The sequence below is a fragment of the Gorilla gorilla genome, chromosome 21 (genome assembly GCF_029281585.2).
Source record: "Gorilla gorilla gorilla isolate KB3781 chromosome 21, NHGRI_mGorGor1-v2.1_pri, whole genome shotgun sequence".
NCBI lineage: Eukaryota > Metazoa > Chordata > Mammalia > Primates > Hominidae > Gorilla > Gorilla gorilla.
Genome location: NC_073245.2, coordinates 60,731,590 through 60,748,687, shown reverse-complemented (window position 1 = coordinate 60,748,687; position 17,098 = coordinate 60,731,590). Strand labels below are relative to the sequence as shown.

At 50.2% G+C, this 17,098-nt stretch overlaps 1 long non-coding RNA gene and 1 other non-coding gene across 3 annotated transcripts in view; both read left to right on the top strand.

Annotated features, from left to right (window-relative positions):
* Window positions 1-331: 331 nt before the first annotated feature.
* The window catches only part of LOC109024407 (uncharacterized), a 29,395-nt gene continuing 12,628 nt past the window's right edge, over window positions 332-17,098 (top strand). The window contains exons 1-4 of one of the 2 annotated variants that reach the window (XR_010132279.1): window positions 332-449; window positions 2,350-2,479; window positions 3,334-3,408; window positions 13,918-14,034. This is a non-coding gene — a long non-coding RNA (uncharacterized lncRNA). Of the gene's footprint in view, window positions 450-2,349; window positions 2,480-3,333; window positions 3,409-12,977; window positions 13,137-13,917; window positions 14,035-17,098 lie in introns of those variants that run through there. The other variant, XR_002003911.3, reaches the window with a different exon arrangement.
* LOC115931767 (U7 small nuclear RNA) lies at window positions 2,674-2,736 on the top strand. Its single transcript, XR_010132376.1, has one exon. It is a non-coding gene; the product is annotated as a U7 small nuclear RNA (small nuclear RNA).

Here is a 17,098-nt window from a genome sequence, read left to right as displayed (position 1 = left end):
AGCAGATGCTGGTGCCATGCTTGTACAGCCTGCAGAACTGTGAGCCAATTAAACCTCTCTTCTATAAATAACCAGCCTCAGGTATTCCTTTATAGCAACGCAGATGGACTGACAATATCTTTAATGTCATTTCTTAGTTGTTCCATCCTTTGACCTGCTTCCTGGAATAAGTGTGTGATGGTTGGAGCTATTCTTGTCACCTTGAACCTTGAGGATTAGGCTTCTACCCTGCGGATAGCAGAATGTCCTCTGGAAGGAAATGAAAGTCCCTAATGCCACCCTAGACTGACAACCTCCAGTTTTGTTTTTACTTTTTTATTTTTTGAGACAGACTCTTGCCCTGTTGCCCAGGCTGGAATGCAATGGCGTGATCTCAGCTCACTGCAACTTCCGCTTCCTGGATTCAAGTGATTCTCATGCCTCAGCCTCCCGAATAGCTGGGATTACAGGTGCGTGCCACCATATTCAGCTAATTTTTTAAATTTTTAGTAGAGACGGGGTTTCACCACGTTGAGCAGGCTAGTCTCGAACTCATGACCTCAAGTGAAACACTCACCTCAGCCTCCCAAAGTGCTGGGATTACAGGTGTGAGCCTCTGTGCCCGGCCCAGTCTTGGTTTTTATGAGATAAACTTCTGTCTTGGCTGAAGTTAAATCACTGATAGGTGATATAACCATAACTGGATAAAAAGTAGGAAATTCATGTAATACTTATATCTACATATGGCCATACCAAAAATGATAGTGATCTGTTGTTATCTATGTGTAAATATGGACACAAAATATTGTTTAGTGTAAACAAAGCTCTTTTTTTTTTTTTTTTTTTTTGAGACAGAGTCTCACTCTTGTGCAGGCTGGAGTGCAATGGTGAGATCTTGGCTCACTGCACCCTCCGCCTCCTGGGTTCAAACAATTCTCCTGCCTCAGCCTTCCGAGTAGCTGAGATTACAGGCACATGCACCACATCCAGCTATTTTTTGTGTTTTTAGTAGAGCTGGGGTTTCACCATGTTGTCCAAGCTGGTCTCAAGCTCCTGACCTTCAGTGATCCGCCTGTCTTGGCTGCCAAAATGCTGTGATTACAGGCATGAACCACTGCACCTGGCCCATAAAGCTTTATTCTATTTTAATGAAGCAAAAATGCATAAGTGTGTAAGTGTGATCATATGTGTGTGTATGTTTAACAGGAGCACTACATAGCAAAATGCGAATGCTGCTTATCTTTGGTGTTGGAATCACGCGTGATTTAAAATCTTGTTTTCTTCTATTTTTAAAAACTTTCAAAATGAGTCATGACTTTGATTATTAGAAAAGAAATCTATAATAATTGAGAGGAAAGAAAACCCCACCTGTTGTTGAAACTGGCTGGAGCTGGGAGAAATGAGAGGTTCCTTTGAAGGTGTCACCTCCCTACCAGAAAAGTGGCCTTGCAGGACTGTCCCACAAGCTAGACGTGCCTCTTTCCCCCGGTCCCTGTACCTGGTGTGAGGTCGCACAGACAGTGAGCGTCCTTCACAGAGTCTGACCTGCCAAGGTCGGGGGCAAGTGGGGGTCTAGTGACATTCAGAACCCGGGGGAGCTGAACAGGTGTGACTGTACATTTGCAGGGTGACCTCTCCCCTCAAAGAGCAAGAAATAACTCTAGTGCAATTTCTAAACATTTACAAGAGAGGATTTTTAAACTTTTCACTTCTTTATTCCAACTAGCACATTTGGAAGCACAAAATGCACAAAGAAGACCTGCTATTTACAATCACTTTTACTAAGTCGGCGTTATATTCAAAAACAGCAGATAAAGCTCATGGCTTTGATGAAAGGGGCAGTCTTTTCATTGGAAACAATTAATACTGCTCCCCATTCTGGGGAGAATTTAAAGAAAATAATTTGGAAGGAGATATGGCTTGACACAATCAAATGATTTCAGATCACAAATGTAATCATTTGATCTTGCTTTAAAACCAAACATTTCAGAACAATCTAGCATCACATTCTCTTCTGAGAAGTCTGTGAAACTCTGAATTCTGGGTGAGTCTGAATTCCCAAGGCAGGACTGAGGATAGAAAAGATTTGATGGCAGAAACCTGGTACTGTGGTTATCACGTGGGTTAAAGATGTAGGCTTGGTTAACCCACTGAACCTGCTTATGTATGAGGCTCACCTGAGAAGGTGATATGGACAAGCCCATCTTATGGGTCTGAGGGCTCTTCACCAGCAGTGGAGCAAGGAGGATGGCCCCAGCGTCCCCGTCTCTGAACACGTTTAGCGGGAGGGCTGTAGAGCCTGGACAGATCACCACTGGCTCCATGGGGAACTTTCAGCAGCACTCATTGCCTGTGTCTGTTCTGTGCCAGGCACTGCGCTCAGGGCGGGGATTTGGGACTCACCAGGGCATGAGGCGACGTGCCTCTGTCCTCACGGAGCCTAAGTGCTGGTGGAGACGGACAGTGCAGATGCCAACCGCAGATGACGAAGCACTTGCAGGTAGGGGTCAGCGCCAAGAAGGAAATGAAGGGTGCGTGTCGCTGACTGAGACTCTGGTGGGGGCAACTTAAATAGGGCCATGGGGGAGGGCCTCTCTGAGGAGGTGACATTTGAGCTGAGGCCTCACCAATCAGAAGGAAAAAGCTGTAAAGGGCCTGGGATTAACTTAACCTGGGGACTTTTAAAATAATGTGAGGTGTTACAGCTCTTTCAGAATTTGTCTAGCACGTTTTCTGGTTGTCACTCCCAGGTAGGCTGGGGAAGAGGCATCTGTGCCCAGCTCGTGGCCTGTTCTTTGCACTTGGTCGGGGGAGTTCCCATCTCCCACAGCCGTCCCCCCGGGGCCTGCTCCCAGGTGGGGTCAGGTTTTCACCAGAAAGCCTCCAGGCAAAAAAAAAAAAAAAAAAAATTAATTTGAACTAGTTGCCAACATTTGCATTTTAATTCTAAAAATCTGTATTTTCGACTTTGTTGGAAAGTCAGACTATCTGGCCACGCTGGGCTGGGATCTGGTGGAGTTCGGTACTTTGGTTTCTGGTTAGGGAGGGTATTTGGGGTTTGCCCCTCCAGCATCTGTTCCAGTGTGGAGTGGGGGTGGAGGCCCAGGCTCAGTGGGGGGAACTGCAGTGGCCAAGGGTCTTGGCTGTCTCCAGACGGCCGGATGGACCCTGCCACCTCCTGCTTGGGGTGGGCTGGGGTTCTTTGCTGCCCCTCCTCCCAGCCCACAGCCTCTGGAACTCCACTGAGACCACCCCCATGTGAGGCTGGGAAGGGAAACCTGCCTTTGTAAGTGAAATCAGGTGAAATCGGGCTGTGACTGTGTCAGAAACTGAAAGGCCCTGTCATACCCGCAGTCAGGAAGACTGTCACCATGGTGGCATGCAAATGACAGAGACGTGTGGGACAGCGTCTGCCAAGAGACGAGCCAGGTGAGGGCAGGTCGTCGTGAGGGAGGGAGGTGGGGTCCTCCCCACAGCAGCAGCGCCATCCTGCAGAGAAACAGCCTCTGGGGAGGGAAGCGTTCCAAGGAGGCCCCGTGCAGTGCAGAGTGGGTGGTTCGAGTCCTGAATGCTGGGAACTCGGAGCGGTCAGTGTCCCCATGGGAGCAGGGGTGCTCTCAGCCAGGTGATTGGGGTCCTTGGATGGTCAGCCCCTGTGTGCGTGTGAGGGGTGGCCCTCTGCTCTGTCTCTTCTGAAGGCAGCCGTAAAGGAGGGAGGCCAAAGAGCTCAGCGTCAGACCAGCCTGGGTGCAGGTCCCACTTCCTGCCAGGCCAGTGCCTCTGAGCCTCAGTTTCCTCATCTGTATAGTGGGGTTAATCCCAACCATGTATACTGCCTGCCTGCCATGTGCCAAGCCCTTCTTACACATCTTTGATTGCTTGAGGGCAGGGACTTTATTATCCACCTTTAGAGTTGAGAAAGAAGAGGCACAGAAAGGTTAAACCACTTACCGGGGGTCACACAGCTGCTGTGGCAGAGTAAAGACTCCAGACTCAAATGGAGCACTAAGCCCCGCCCTGGGTGCCAACAGGTGCTCCAGGAATGTCCAGTGCCATTTATCACCCTCATCACCTGCTGGGAGCGCTCCTCCCATTGTGCAAACCCCATGAGCGTGAAGTGAGGGGACATGTGCAGGGTTGAGTGTACTGGCGGGTAACGTAAGTAAAGTAATAACCACAGGATAATATTCACAACCCATATTAGTGCTACCAACAGCCGCATCTGCCTGCTTCTCTGGGCCCAGGATTGTCTGCAAGCTCCCAGGAGCTGGTCCTAGGTGGGTGAGAAGAAGGGTCTGAGGTTATGGGAAGGAGCAGCTTGCCCAGCTCATGGCCTGTTCCGTGCATTGGGAATCCCTGCCCCCCACAGCTGTCCCCAAGGGCCTGCTGCCAGGTGGGCTCAAGAGGCCACAGGCCTAAGCAGCTTCAGGCCAGGGTTCTGCCAGGTGCTGTGTGCCTGTGGGAGTGACACCCCCACCCCCAACCTTCCTGCCCTGCCAGCTGCTGGACACACAGCAGCCACAGGGCATGAACCCTGAGACCAGGACCTCTGCGGGTCCCATGGCACAGAGCCCCCTCCTCCCTGCCCGACTGAGAAGGAGGAGGCACACCTCAGGGTGAATCCTGGCCCCCCCACCTCACTGCAGTATAAATGGCCTCTGGGTCGAACACCTCACAACGGGATGTGCCTTAGCGTGGAGTTTATCAAGTCACAGGCTGTGATGCATTAGTGGGTCTTGAAATCAATTTAGAGTGTCAAGCCCGGCATTGCAAATCTGCAATAGACCAGAATAGACTAGGTCAGGAGGCATCAGAGCGCGTTGTGTGCAGCGAGGGTGAGTGCCGTTTGGGGAAACGTGCTGTGTTTCTGTATAAATGGATGTGCTTGTGTGTGCTGGGTGGCAGTTTGCAATGGGTTTCTTACGGTGGGTTGCACTAAAAACATTAGAGAATCTCTGTCTCACCGCCTTACGGTAACACAGAGGGGAATCACCTAGTAGTGACCATTTTCCTCAGAACCTCACATTTCCCTGATTTGAGACCGTTTATAAGACTGAGAAACAGGTCTAAGCTGGTGCTAAGAGTTTTGGTTACGTCAGGGATAAGGCTGTGGCTCTCTCATCCCACAGTCCATGCTGAGGGCTGGAGGGGAATTGAACTGCAGGACGAAGAAGTGATGAACATGCAAGAAATGAGACCGGGAAAGGGAGAGGCACGGAAGGCAAACAGAGGGAGAGGAAGGGACGTGGGGAGGGGTCTGTGACTGGGAGGGAGAGAAAGTGGGGGTCATTCCTGGAACTCCAGGAGCTGCTTTCCTGCATTGCTGAGTCAGTGCCACCTGGACTCAGAAACACTCATTGTCCATTCAGTGACCCTTTCAAGCTTAAGAGCTCTGTTAGGATCTGAAATGTGTCCAGTAGATCTTTAGAGCTATTCAATTTTCATCCCATGTGGGACCTGGACACCTGTGCATGCAAACTAACATGCTTACACATATACACACACAGATACACATGCCCACACACACTCATGCATCCATTTGCTCATCATACATATACACACATGCACATGTGTACAAACACATGCCCACGCACATATGTACACTCGTACATACACAGACACACTCATATGCACACACACATAGACACACTTATATGTACACTCACACACATGCTCACTCCTACATGCACTCTCCCACGCCCAAGCACTCACAGACACAGGTGGATTTAATATGCAGTTCGTGCCTGTGCCTTCCCCCAGATCCCCATGTGACCTGCTCATCAGAGGAGGCCTGGAGTCCTGGGGGGAACCCTAGTGTCCCTCCACCTGATCTCTATGACAACCCAGCCTGACGCCGGTTTGTGAGTGTGAAAGCTTCAGGGCCCACATGACCTCCCACGTTAATTCATGCAGATCAGCTGTTCACTACTCAATGCTCCCATGTTACGTGAGGCAGCGAGGCACAAAATTGGCATCTCTTGTGGAGTATGTGTGTGTGTGTGTGTGTGTATGTGGGGAGCTTGGCACACAGGTAGGATGAGGTTTGGGGCAAAAGAGCATGAAAGATACAGTCAATGGTAATTGGATTACAGTTGTAGATTGCTTTCAAAGGACTTAACATAGAATATGAATCCCAAAGATATATTACATCTGGTGAATTCTAGAGCATCTCACAGATAGAATGGGGGTAAAAGGAGAAACAACACACTTGCAAATTTGATGAAATTTCCCACACGGTCCTGAAATCGCTGGTGGAATGGGGGATTGCAGTCCGGGTATGAGGCATTCGACAGAATCTGAATGTGTCCCCCAGAGTGCTCCCCAGAGACTAGCACTGATCAGGCCATGGAAAGCCCAAGGCCCCACACAACAGGTTCTGGGCTCTGCCTTCCTTGAACATGGCAGGTGGAGGGGCTGGGGAGAGAGGCAGAGGCTGAGAATGGCTGAAGACAAATGGTCGGATTCGGTTCTTTTATCTGTAGCAGGGACTCAAACCCAGGGTGTCCTGGCTGCTGGAAGGTTGAGCAATGCTGAGCCGTATTTCCACACATGGCTTCACTGGCTGAAGCAGGGCTGTCCTGTGGCCGAGAACCCCTCTTCCAGCCCTGCACAGGTCCCCTGATCCCCAGGCCTGCAGGCATTCACATACCCCCTGGCAAAGCCCCCAACCCTCCTTGGGCAAGGACAGGCACAGCTTCAGGACATCGTCCTCCTGCCCTATGTGGGCAGAGTTGAGCCCCCAGAGCTGAGAGGGAGGCTCCCCAATACCTATCTCCTCGATAATGGCCAATGCTCCTCAAAGAGTCACTTCCAAAGAATGCCAGGTGGCAGGCACCAGGTTTTGGCATCTGATATGCTCCCATCCGCTCCCTGGGTCCAAAGCATTCATCCCTTGTAATCTCTGACAGGGAACAACTGGCTGCTGTCCTTTAATTAGCAGGGGACACACTAAGCTATGGTCTCCTGCAGGCTCCATAAACGTCCATGAAATCAGCCTGGTGACTCCAAGCTCGGTGCAGACTGCGGGGACCCATAGTAGCCAAGGGGCCCCCGCCCCCGGTCTGGCTCTGAGAACAGCCTCCAGGAGAAAATGCCAAGCCATCCGGACTCGTGGCAGCTGCTCAACCTGGCAAGTTCTTTCTTGCAAATTGAGATCCAGGCTGTGATCTGGGCTGGCTCTGCACATTCTGGGCGCCTGTTATCTGCTGGTTGGAGCTGCCTGGACGCCTCTGAGGGCTGCTTGTGCGTGGGTGGGGGCTGCTTTTGAACACATGGCGGCCCCATCAGCGTCGCCTTCTCCACTTCTGGCCTGATTAAATGATGGTTATTGCAGGGAGGATGCAGGGCCAAGCATCCTCTTATGCAGCACCATGAGGTGCGGGGTGTCCAGTGTCCCAGGAGAAATTCAAGCCTCATTTCCCTCTGAGACACTGGGATGAGGCCACGTGCAGAGTCTCAGCGCCCGGATCGCAGGTGCGTTGTCTGAGTCTGTGCATGAGGTGCCAAGGCCTGGCCCTGGGCTGTGTGGGATGAGATTGAAGTGTGTCTGATGGGAGGGCCCAGGTCACACCCACCAGGGGCCAAGAGTACACAGATGTAGACACCAGTGCCTGCCCAAGTCACCCAAAATGGAGAAAGGAAGGCTCTGGGAAGCCCTCGGGCCAGAGGCTGATGACATGGCATCTTCGAGGGGACTGCCCGCTGCTCAGGGCAGAAGGGGACATCCTGATGTGGCACCTGTGATAGCCCCCCACCGTTCCTGCCCCTCAGACCCACTGTCCCTGGAGACCTGCAGAGGGAACCCCCGCTGACGAGAAGGCATCTGTGTCACTTGCTTTGTCTCCCCTTGGTCATGGCAAACACATGCTCACAGCCCTCAGGTGACAAGCCTCTGTTTCTGCCCCCTTCTGATGCCCCTGCTTCACGGGTGTGGCCACTGCTCCTGGCTTGCAGTGTCTGTGCAGCTATGACAGCCCAGGTTCCTGTCAGGGCGGGTGTCCCTCCTGCAGAAAGCTCACCCTGTCTCCTGGGCCCCGGCCCTGCTCCTGAACAGAGGAGGGAAGGACTGGGGTGGTGGCTGATGGGTTCTCATGTCACCTCTTTCCCATATTCCCCTGGGCTCTTCTTTCAGAGCCTCCACCCTGCACCCTGATGACTCACTGCGTCTCACGTAGGAAGTCCCCAATGACATCTCATGCCCTGTACACAGGTCCCTGCAGCCTGGGCCCCTCCCCAGCTCTGCTGCCTCTGGCGGAAACCCCACTTTCACCCCTCCCTCCTTACATCTGGTGGGGATTGCAGGGGGCTTGTTGGAGGGAAGCCACATGTGAGACCCACATGCACCAACCCTTACTGTGCAGACCCCACCCCATCTATTTTCTTCTATCCCTTCTGCAGTCAACACAGCCCTGGCTGTGCATTTGGCCCTCTCTTCACGGGGCTGTGTCTGGGAAGATGGGCTGGGCCCAGCTGGGGTGTGTTGTGAATGTCACAGCCCGGCCTGTGCAACAGGAGGCTCCAGGATCCCTTTAGGGATGGGGTAGGGGGCGGGAGAGTGCAGGTTAAATGGGATGGGCAAGGGCAGGCAGGCAGCAGGGATGATTAATTTTTCTCGAATCGTTGCCAGACTGCCTTTCAATTCCTTGTCTATGGCCCAGGCACAAAGAAAGCTGATGTTCTGCTGCCAACCTGGCTTGTCTTTTAATCACACCCTTTGCTTGTCAGTTTAGACACCCTGGTATACTCTCATTGCTTTTTAGCAATCTTTGCAACTTGCTGGACTTTTCCACCCAAATAGGAAGAGCAGATCATGTGTACTGTGTGTCAGGTACTGTGCTAAATGCATTAGCTATTTCAATCCTCACAATAGCCCTATGAGATGGGCACTATCATTATCCTTATTCTGTAGATGTGGAAATTAGCACAGAGAGGTTAATTAAGTAGCCCAGAGTCACTCAGCTACTGAATGGCAGAGCTGAGATTTGAACCTAGGCAGCCTGGCTTCAGGGCCTATTCTCTTAATCTCTCACTGTAGGGGCTCTTAAGTGAGTCCCCAGCTTCCATGGCTTCAGTTGAAGGAACTTCTCTGTGGAGGCAGGGCTAGGAGGAAGTTTATCCATGGGTCCTACAGCAGCCATCTAGAAGGATGGGATTGGTTGTGACTCAGACTCTACCCTTGCTGCTGCCTCTGCCGGGAGTTCTGTCCCCTGGCTCATCCCAGGATCTGCTCCTCCTCCCTCCTCAGGACTCAGGTACAGCATTGCAGAGGATGTTTGCTGAGCACTTGCTATCTGCCAGGCACTGTGCTAGGTGCAGGGGATCTTGCAACAAACAAAATTCCTGCTTTTATGAAGCAGACATTCAGTAAGTGGAGAAGGAGAAACAAATCAGTGAAAGGTATGCATGTCAGCTGCTAATCCATGCTACAGGGAGACATTCAGCAGGCTTGGGGATAGGAAGCTCCAGGTATGTGGGAGGGTGTGTTAGCTTCCTGTGGTTGCTGTGACAAATCACCACCAACTTGATAGCTTCAAACAGCACAGATGGACTCTCTCCTAGCTCTGGAGGTCAAGAGTCTGCCGTCGGTTTTACTGGGCTAAGTCAAGGTGTCAGTAGGGCTGGCTCCTGCTGGAAGCGCTGAGGGCAGGATTCTTTGCGTTTTCAGTGTCTGTATTTTCTTTCTTTCTCTTTCTTTTTTTTTCTTTCCTTCTTTCTTTCCTTCTTTCTTTCTTTTTCTTTCTTTCTTTCTTTCTTTCCTTCTTTCCTTTCTCCTCTCCTCTCCTTTCCTTTCCCTTCCTTCTGTCCTTCCTTTCTTCCTTCCTTCCTTCTTTTCTCTCTCTCTCTCTCTTTCTCTCTCCCCAACACCCCGCCCTGCCATCTTTCTTTGTCTCTTTCTTTTTTTTAGAGGCGGAATCTCACTCTATTGCCCAGGCTGCAGTGCAGTGGTGCAATCTTGGCTCACTGCAGCCTCTGCCTCCTGGGTTCAAGATATTCTTCTGCCTCAACTTCCCAAGTAGCTGGGACTACATGTGTGTGCACCATGTCTGGCTAATTTTTTTGTGTGTTAGTAGAGATGGGGTTTCACCATGTTGGCCTGGCTGGTCTCGAACTCCTGACCTCAAGTGATCCACCTGCCTCTGCCTCCCAAAGTGCTGGTCTGGCCTGTGTTTTCCTTTAAGCCCCTTGTATTCCTGGGCTCGCGGCCCCTTCCTCCATATTCAAGCACATGATTCCAGTCTCTGCCCTGTCACTATAGCTGCTCTGACTCAGACTCTCCTGCCTCCCTCTTATAAGGACCCCTGTGATTACACTGGGCCCAGCCAGGTCATCTAGAGTCATCTTTCTATCTCAAGATCCTTTACTTAATTACATCAGCAAAACCTCTTTGCAATGGACATATACACAGGTCCCAGGGGTTTGAATGTGGACACGTATGGGGGGCCCTTGTTCAGCCCCCTATGGGGGGGTGGTTGTTGATTTTCAGTAGGATGGTCAGGGAAGACCCCGCTGAGAAGCCACCATTTGAGCAAAGACCGGAGGAGCTGAGGCTGTGGGCCAGGATGACAAGGGTGGAGCCTTCTAGGCAAAAGAACAGTGAGTACAAAGCCAGCAACAGGTGTGCTGGCATGTTCCAGGAAAACCGGGGAGGTAGCCACAGCTGCGGCCGAGTGAGGAGAGGAGCAGTGGGAGGTGAGGTCAGAGAAGCCTTGGGGGCAGAAGCTGCGGGCCTCATGGTTATCATGAAGCTCGGGGTTTTACTCTGGGTATGTGGAAGCCATGGAGAGTTCTGAGCAGAGGAAGCACAGGACCTGACCTGGGTTTCATAGGCTTCCTCTGGCTGCTGTGTGGAAAATAAAGAAAGCAAGAGTGGAAGAAGGGAGGCCTGTCAGGAAGCTTTTGCACAATGGCCTTGGTGAGAAAGATGCATGGCTTGGACCAGATGCTGGGATGTGTCCCCCACATCCCCTTTCAGGAGCAGGCACGCATGCCCCACTGCCCAGGGGGTTGCCTGCTGAGAGCTCACAGCTGAGACCCTCCCCAGAAAATGCCCCTGGCTGACAGGAGCTGCTTTGCCCAGTCACCCTTCCTGAGGTCCTTCCATCTCCAAAGACTGGTAGTAAACACAGGGGTCTAAAGGTCCAGCCCCTTGACTCGATTCATCACAGCTCTGAAGGGCCGTCTTCACTGCAGACTTCCTCGAAGGATGGATTGCAAAGTCATGTGTAGAGTGTGCAGGGCTCGGGTGACTATCTATACGTCTCTGTATATTTTAGGATCCCTGTCTATATGAGCAATTTGTTAAAACATATATTTCAAAATTCCTGAGCCCACATGAAATCTAGTGATGTACCCACGAAGGTGTAGAATAACGGATAGAGAAGGGGTACTTATGTGGTTTGTTGTCCGACAGATCGTGTGAAAGTTTTTCGTCATGTCCAGGCACCACCTCTTCCTGGTCAGGCCCATGTTACATACGAGAACAATGGAACAAGTGAAAGGCAAAGCAACACGTCCCCCTGTAAAAACTGTCAGTGTAACCGTCCACTTCCATATCTGTCCAGTCACTTAACAAATATTGACGGATCACCTTTAAACACAGGCTGCTGTGCTGGTGTCTGGGACACAGCGGTGAGTAAGAGCCGTAAGAGCCATCTGATCTCATGACACTCTCAGGAAGTTCCAGTCTATGAGGATGGACAGCATGCAGGTCAACACATAAGCATCATTCAGACTGTGAAAAATGCAATAAAGGACACAGATTGGAATATGGGATAAAGAGTCATGCGGGTGGAGCTACTGTCTCATTTTGGGTGGTCTGGGAAGGCCTCTCTGAGGAGGTGACATGTGGGCTGAGTCCTGAAGAATAAGAAGGGGCTGCCATGGGTGATTTGAGGGAACAGCACACTAGGTGGAAGGAACAGCAAGTGCAAAGGCCAGAGATCAGGAGGATCAGAGATGGGGCCAGAGTATCTAAGAAGTTGGGAAAGTGGTAAGAGATGGGGATGCAGAGACACTGTCAGGTGAGATGGAAAGAGAAGGGAGCCAGGTGTGGTGGCTGACACCTGTAATCCACCAGCCTGGGCAATGTGGCGAGACTTCATGTCTTAAAAAAAAAAAAAAAAGCCAGATGTGGTGGCACATGCCTGTGGTCCCAGCTACTGAGGAGGCAGGAGGATCATCTGAGCCTGGAAGGTTGAGGCTGCAGTGAGTCAAGATCATGCCCCTGTAATCCAGCCTGGGTGGGTGACAGAACAAGAACCTGTGTCCAAAAAAAAAAAAAAAAGGAAAAGGGAAGAGAATTGTCACATTGCAATGACAGTGTTTTGTTTCATTTAAACAATTTTCTCTCCCCTTTGAGTCCAGCCTGACACTCAGGAGACGGGGAGAGCCTTCCGCTCATTCTGCCTCCGGAGGAGCTCGAACCTGCTCCCTTAAATCTCCATCAGCTCCGCAAGCCCTTGGGCTCTGCTGGCTGTAACGCTGCTCCCTGTTTACCAGAGGCTTTTGCTGGCACATTAAATGTATCACTCAGACCCTGAACTAGATCGAGCCACAGAAAGCTTTGATTCATGGAGCTGCTGGTCCCCGTTACCACAAGATATGCATTCTTTCTCTTTGTTAAGGAATTAAGGTGCCATATTGAAACTTTAATCTTTAAATACAGGTAAATAAAACATGATTATAGAAATCATTTTCAGTAAGAAATTCATCATGAGCTAAAGTTTCTGCCTTACTGAATTCATCTTTTGGCAGTGGGTGGTTGTCCCTGCTGCAGATAATTGTGACCCTGAATAGCTGGACCTGTCTGTGTTCACTGTGAACCAACGGTTTCCTTCGAGGGCCCCAAAGACCCCGAGTGTGAATTGCCCAAGTGGGTGGGGTCTCTTACCCTGTGAGTCCTCCCACCAGGGGCCCCATCCTTCCACCCATCTTTCCTCAGGCCTGTTTCCCTTGAGGTCTGAGCTGGGGTGCCCAGTGAGGGGTCATCCCTGCTGTGAGATAAAACCAACGGATGATTCCCCACCCCCATGCAGGGCCCTAGAGGGTGTGCGCGACTTCAACCATCTGATCAAGGATGGATTCGACTCCCTGCTCAGGGCAGCAGCTCGTGGTTCATTCAGCCCCAGCGGCGTCTAGATGGGACACAAAGAACTGAGGTTTGGGTCTGATGTGATTAAGCTGCCAACTGGTGTCCCTGTGTCTTCTCTTTCCTGACGCCAGACACCAAAAAAGAAACAGCTCCAGACACACCAGTTAGTGAATTCCAAGGGTGAATTTGGAGCCAGGTGGCTTTTGAAGGCTCCACGTGGGTTTTGAGCTTTTGTTTTTTGCAGCAGCAGCAAACCCACTGCTCTGGGCTGCGAATTGGTGTTTACTAAATGCACAGGTGGTCTGGAGTGATGTTTTCCTTCTTTAGCAAAGTAACACATGTTCCTTATGACAGTTAGACATGCAAAGAGGCAGGCATGTTTTTTAAGGATAAGTTAAACATTCAACAGGTCCACAGGGACTGAGTAAAAGATCTCCCCGCAGGTCAGCCCCTCAGCCTCCCAGTTTCTTCTTGGTGAAGCCAGTGCAGGGGCCCACAGTGGGGGCTGGTGGGTGGGAGGCTATCTCAAGACACCAGGAAGCAAATGAAGGGTCCCAGTCCATTTTGACCCCTATGCACGGATGTCGCTGGCTTGGACCAGCCTTCTGCAGGCCCCCAGTGAGAAGGGGACAAACCAGGCTGTGACCCTGGCCATTTTCTCCTACGTGATTACCATTCCCTCACTGCACACCCTCTTTCTGGCCCATCCACAGAATACAGACCTGTCCTTGTAAGCTGGCCGTTCTTGCTCCTTGGGGCTGATCTGGGAGAAACCTGACCATGTTGATGGGCAGCCTGTACTTTCCCCTCCAAATAGAACCCTATTGACTGCTGCTCTTTTATTACAGAAGTGACAGGCTCATGGCCAGAGACGACACAACAGAGAAAATGAATCAAGATGAAAACAAGAATAAGAATCATTCCCCTTCCTGGCCGGGCGCAGTAGCTCACTTTGGGAGACCAAGGTGGGTGGATCACGAGGTCAGGAGGTTGAGACCATCCTGGCTAACACGGTGAAACCCCGTCTCTACTAGCCGGGCGTGGTGGCAGGTGCCTGTAGTCCCAGCTACTCGGGAGGCTGAGGCAGGAGAACGGCGTGAACCTGGGAGGCGGAGCTTGCAGTGAGCGGAGCTCACACCACTGCACTCCAGCCTGGGTGACAGAGCGAGACTCCATCTCAAAAAAAAAAAAAAAAAAAAAAAAAGAATCATTCCCTTTCTTACCCCTACACGGAGCTGCATTTTAAATAAATAAACTTGATTGCATCCCTTGGGAAGATCTGACTTCCTATAACTGAGACTTACTTCTCTTAACAAGTTCTCAATGTCAATGAGAGAAGCAACCCTGGCCTGAGACTTTAAGTCAAAGTGTCTGAGCGCAGCTGGGAACGGGCAACACAGACCCGGTTATCGCGGTCCTGATGGTAGATTTCAGCCCTGTTTGGCACAGGTGGGTCATCACTGTCTCACTTGTAGCTGGTTTACGGAAGGTCTGAACTGAATACAAGCGGGAAACGGCTTCACTTTTCTCCAGCAGCTGCCTTCCAGTAGCTTCTGTGAGGCAGGGCTGGGTTAGGGTGAGCAAGTGAGGCCAAATTGTGCAAGTGCTGCCTTGAATCCTGTCTCCTTTCCTCCTCATCCCCCTCCTCCTCCTTCCCCCTGCTCCTCCTCCTCTTCCTCCGTCTTTCTTCTTCCTCCTCCTCCTCCTTCCTCACAAAGGATCCTGTCTTTAAATTTTTAATATTTTGTTAATCACAGTTTTTTTGCATGAAGTTTGAGTTTTAAAAAGTACTGTGTTACGATGTTATTTATGATGATGATTGAATTTTTTGGTACCCATTTAGATTTTATGCCTGGGGTGAGTGTCTCCCTTGCCTCATCCTAATCCTTGCCCTATTATTAGGTCTCAGGCCCCTGCTTCTGGATGGCATTTTGGGAAGATCCCTTGGGTTTTTGTTCACTTTTTTTTTTTTTTTTTTTGTGACAGAGTCTCGCTCTGTCGCCCAGGCTGGAGTGCAGTGGCGCCATCTCGGCTCACTGCAAGCTCCGCCTCCTGGGTTCACGCCATTCTCCTGCCTCAGCCTCCCAAGTAGCTGGGACTACAGGCACCCGCCACCATGCCCGGCTAATTTTTTTGTGTTTTTTTTTTTAGTAGAGACAGGGTTTCACTGTGTTAGCCAGGATGTTCTCGATCTCCTGACCTTGTGATCCGCCAGCCTCAGCCTCCCAAAGTGCTGGGATTACAGGCGTGAGCCACCACACCTGGCCCACTTCTATTTATAAGAACAAGCTCATCAATCATTATCACTCTCATCCAGGTAGTAAAAGCCTAGGCTGGTCCAAATCTAAATTTTAATCTCACATTTAATTCCAAGCTTTTCCTCTCCCCCTACTCACTTCTAACTAAGGCTTGGGGTCCCCTTCTCCGCTGTTCCTTCTGGTGGTTCCAGGGCTGGGACAGGTACAGGGATGGATGTCATACAGGAGAAAGGGTCTGTTCCTTTTGGATGCCATTAATGACTGATGTGTAGCAGGTGAACAGATGCTGGTGCTCTTGTGTGGTGCATTTCATTCCTTCGTGGATCCATCTAGTCTTGTTCCCCAATTCCCATCCCAGCATAGGGAGGCAGCTGGAGGCTTCTCTGTCCTCCACAGGGACTGTCATTTCACTAAACCTGCAGATAGCATGACAAAGGAAATTCCACTCAGGTAAAGTGGCTTAATATACAAGCCACAGAATGATTCCAGCACAGGGCACAAAAGCCTAAATGCTGTGCAAATCTACCAGTCATTCAATTAATCTTTGTTAACAGACAACCTGCTGGGATGAGTGCATGACTTTCATTCTCTGCCCTCATGGAGTTTCCAGACCAGACGGGAAGCCAACTATTCAAAGACTCAATGAAAATACCATCCAGTAACTGAATGTGCAAAATGCTGCAAAGGAAACATTTGGGGGCTTATAGAGTTTGATCCTGGGTCGGGGATAGGAGCTTGGGGCATAGGGTTTGAGAATGGAGGGAAAGTCTATCAAAGGGAAGCAGGAATTAGCCAGGTAACTGCAGGTGGTGGGAGGGGAAGAATGTTTCAGCAAAGGGAACAGCGTGTGCAAAGGACTGGGGGTGAGGAGGATGCCGTGCCTTCTTGGAACTAAGGAACATCCCACAGGGTGGAGCTGAGTGGGGCAAGAACTGGATGGGAGCTCTACGAAGCACAGCAAGTGCCATAGGTGCTGGGTTGGGCTGAGCCTGTTCAGTTTGAGGAACTGTGATAAGGCCAGGGGTAGCAGAGAGGGCAAGACGGCCAGATGCTGCTGGGAATGTAAGCTGGTGAGGAATCAGGACGTCCTAGAGCAAAGGGATGATATTAAAGGACTTTAGGGAGGGTAGTAATGTTTGGGGATTATGCATATCTTGGGAATCTCAGTAAAATGAACTCATCATTTGAATGTTAATAAGTCATTTGCATGTGCAGAGACAAATGGGACTGTTTCTATTGCTGTGATCAAATCATGGAAAAGCACTCAGTACTGATTTTCACAAAGGTTATTCAAATGATAGATTTATTTCAGAAATGTGTGGTAATTAAGCACTTTAAGGTTGTCAGGGAGCAGATAGGTTACTGAAGTCACATGAAGGTGTTAGAGGTAGCGATTTAAAATGAAACCACCAATTTTTACACTTTCCAAAGTAATTTGACTGCTCTGTCTCTTTCTCAAACATGAATACAAGATCACAATGAATACTTTGAATGCTTCTTTCCTTATTTTACATCAGAATTCTTATTGAAAAATTGAACATATCAATTATTAAAGGACCTGTATATTTTATGAAGGATCCTATAGTTTGCAGAAATTGCTAGAGAATATTGTGGTTTTCACCTGGTAGCAATTGGTGCTCTTGCTTCTGATTTTCCTTCTGATTTTCAAAGACCTGATCATTTTTGAAAATTTGGAAACATACCAACAACTATGAAAAAGAAAATGAAAACCATCTATAATGTTACCACTGACGTGTTACTACTGTTGGTA